The sequence below is a fragment of the Aegilops tauschii genome, chromosome 4, assembly GCF_002575655.3.
Source record: "Aegilops tauschii subsp. strangulata cultivar AL8/78 chromosome 4, Aet v6.0, whole genome shotgun sequence".
NCBI classification, from domain to species: domain Eukaryota; kingdom Viridiplantae; phylum Streptophyta; class Magnoliopsida; order Poales; family Poaceae; genus Aegilops; species Aegilops tauschii.
Window position 1 is genome coordinate 517,814,055 of NC_053038.3, and position 3,905 is coordinate 517,817,959.

The following is a 3,905-nucleotide window of genomic DNA, read 5'->3' on the forward strand; positions in this document are numbered from 1 at the left end:
ATTAGGTGTATATAGGTGTTTTGGGAAAAATATGTTAACTATGTTAGCCATGGCTGGCATTTTTTGGCCTTGTGTGTATTTGATCTTTTGTGAGAAGATTGTATATTTGATGTTCTCCAAAAAGATGTTAGGTGATTGCATATGTGATCTTCTATGGATATGTTGTTCTGGCCGACTTTGTTTGCATGGGATCTTCTGTGCAGTTGGATGTTGTTTTTTGCGCCCCGAGCAACACATCAGTGACCGCCCAAAACTATCATCAATGACTGGCATCACTGACCCCGAGGCACTGACCGGTCAGAAACCTATCGGCGATGATATAATTTGACTGGTTAGTGTTGTTCGGTTCTGTATTAGTAAAAATGAATCGGTAATCTTTAAAAAAAGAAATTGATAATCTTTTGCTATGATAATCATGACACTACAGGAATCAGACACTTTGCCGTCTGCCATGGCTGACGGCAAAGGCATGCCTGGCGGACGGCAAAGGCCTTTGCCGTCAGCCAGCAGAGGACACCACGTCCGACTGAACGAACTACGGCAAAGGGTGTTGGGGAACGTAGCATGCAATTTCAATTTTTTTCCTACGATCACGCAAGATCTATCTAGGAGATGCATAGTGACGAGAGGGGGAGAGTGTGTCCACGTACCCTCGTAGACCGAAAGCGGAAGCGTTACGTTAACGCGGTTGATGTAGTCGAATGTCTTCACGATCCAACCGATCTAGTACCGAACGTACGGCACCTCCGAGTTCTGCACACGTTCAGCTCGATGACGTCCCTCGAATTCTTGATCCAGTAGAGGGTCGAGGGAGAGTTTCGTCAGCACGATGGCGTGGTGACTTTTGATGGTGATGTGATCGGCGCAGGGCTTTGCCTAAGCACTACGTGAATAAGACCGGAGGAGTAAACCATGGAGAGAGACGCCGCACACGGCTTGGAACAATTGTTGTGTCTCCAAGGGGTGCCCTGCTCACGTATATAAAGGAGGAAGAGGAGGAGGCCGGCCACCAGGGGCGCGCCAAGAGGGGGGAGTCCTACTAGGACTCCAGTCCTAGTAGGATTCGCCCCCCTTTATTCCTTCTTACGGAGGGGGAAAGGGGAAGGGAGATGGAAGAGGAGAAGGAAAGGGGGGCGCACCCCCTCCCCTAGTCCAATTCAGACTCCCCATGGGAGCAGGGCGGGGCCACCCCTTGTTTGCTGTCTCCCCTCTCCCCTATGGCCCATGTAGGCCCAACACTTCCCCGGGGGGGGGGGGGGGGGGGGGCGGGGGTTCCGGTAACCTTCCGGTACTCCGAGAAATACCCGAAACGATCTAGAACTATTCCGGTGTCCGAATACCATCGTCCAATATATCAATCTTTACCTCTCGACCATTTCGAGACTCCTCGTCATGTCCGTGATCTCATCCGGGACTCCGAACATCTTCGGTCACCAAAAACACATAACTCATATACAAATCGACATCAAACGTTAAGCATGCGGACCCTACGGGTTCGAGAACTATGTAGACATATCTGAGACATATCTCCGATCAATAACCAACAGAGGAACCTGGATGCTCATATTGGTTCCTACATATTCTACAAAGATCTTTATCGATTAAACCGTAATGACAACATACTTCATTCCCTTTGTCATCGGTATGTTACTTGCCCGAGATTCGATCGTCGGTATCCTCATACCTAGTTCAATCTCGTTACCGGCAAGTCTCTTTACTCGTTTTGTAATGCATCATTCCGCAAAAAACTCATTAGTCACATTGCTTGCAAGGCTTATCATGATGTGCATTGCCGAGAGGGCCCGGAGATACCTCTCCGATACTCGGAGTGACAAATCCCAATCTCGATCTATGCCAACCCAACAAACACCTTCGGAGACACCTGTAGAGCATCTTTATAACCACCCAGTTACGTTGTGACGTTTGATAGCACACAAAGTGTTCCTCAGGTATTCGGGAGTTGCATAATCTCATAGTCAAAGGAATATGTATAATTCATGAAGAAAGCAATAGCAATAAAACTTAACGATCATTATGCTCAGCTAACGGATGGGTCTTGTCCATCACATCATTCTCCTAATGATGTGATCCCGTTTATCAAATGACAACACATGTCTATGGTTAGGAAACTTAACCATCTTTGATTAACAAGCTAGTCAAGTAGAGGCATACTAGGGACACTCTGTTTTGTCTATGTATTCACACATGTATCAAGTTTCCGGTTAATACAATTCTAGCATGAATAAACATTTATCATGATATAAGGAAATATAAATAACAACTTTATTATTGCCTCTAGGGCATATTTCCTTCAAAGGGCACTTTGTCGTCTGCTGGCAGATGGCAAAGTTGCAGAGGTCTTTGCCGTCCGCCAGCAGACGACAAAGGGCATGGAGCAGAGTTTAGGGTTAGGTCCGTTAAGGGGTTAACGGCGTGCTTTGCCATCCGTTGGCAGACGACAAAGACCTTTGCATCTTTGCCGTCTGCCAGCAGACGGCAAAGTGCCCAAATTGGCCAGCCCAGGTGCCCCTCCAGGTTGCTGCTACGTGGCTTGCTTTGCCGTCTGCTGGCAGACGGCAAAGATGCAAAGGTCTTTGCCGTCTGCCAGCAGACGGCAAAGCAACCAAATAGGCCAGCCCAATGCTCCCCAGGTTGCACAGGTAGCTGCCCCGTGGCAGCTTTGCCGTCTGCTGGCAGACGACAAACATCTTTGCTGTCTGCCAGCAGACGGAAAAGTGCCTGTATTGCCCCTGTTTTCTGTTTTTCTTAAATTCAATCAATTTCACACACACACACACACACATATATATACATTTGAAAATACTTTCAACAAGAATACATATCCCTAGCATATGGATATGATCATCCAACACATATACATACCAACTCAAAACTGCATATCCAACACATTTACATACCAACTCAAAAGTCCAAACATATATTTAGCCAACATATATCCAACAAGATAGGTCCTAATCCCACCCGAGTATGTGTAGATTGGGTTCTTTTCCCATGCTCTACTCCGGATCCGATGCAAAATTTTGGTAGCACCTCCCCGCTGTTCTTCTGATACACGTCTCGGCAATAAGCAGAGAGGATGTGTACCCGGAGAACAACAGGGAGTCACTGGCGAAATTCCGCATCGGATCGGGAGCAGAGCATATGGGAAAACGAACCCAATCAACACATACTCGGGTTGTCCATGGATAACGTTGGACAATCCGAAAGAATCACGGTTATAAATATGCAAATGCATGCATATTTATAGATGTAACCCTTTCGAACGGTAGACGCATAGTGGTCACGCATACTGATGATTGAAGACACCTATAGCTAGCAAGTTTCATCGGCTCGAAGACCAGAACAGAGCAAATGAAGGGGGAGGAGATGTCATTTGTGCTCACCCACGAACGCAGGGGCGGAGCTCGTCGAACGCACGGGGATGTTGTCGAACACCATACCCTCGCAACGACGAAACAACTGCACATTTAAAACCACCCGATGAACACAAATATAAGGTTTTCCATAACAAAATCGAAAATATATGACCTAAATCATAATTCACAAATATATGACCCCGTCGGGGTCGGGGTGTCGTGGTGGGTCGAGGTGCTGTGTCGGGGTCGGGGCTGCCGTGTCGAGGTCGGGGTGCTGTGTCGGGGTCGCGGTGTCGGGGTGTCGTGTCGGGGTCGCGGTGTCAGGATGTTGTGTCGGGGTCGGGGTGTCGGGGTCGGGGTGGCAAATCCTCGACCCCTCAGCGACCCTCGATCCTCGACCCCTCAACACCTCGATCCTTGACCCCTCGACCCTCGACTCATTTTCCTCTTGATCCTTGACGCCTCGACCACCCGGCGACCCTCGACCATCGGCGACCCTCTTTTTCTATTTCTCCTACTTCTTTTTTT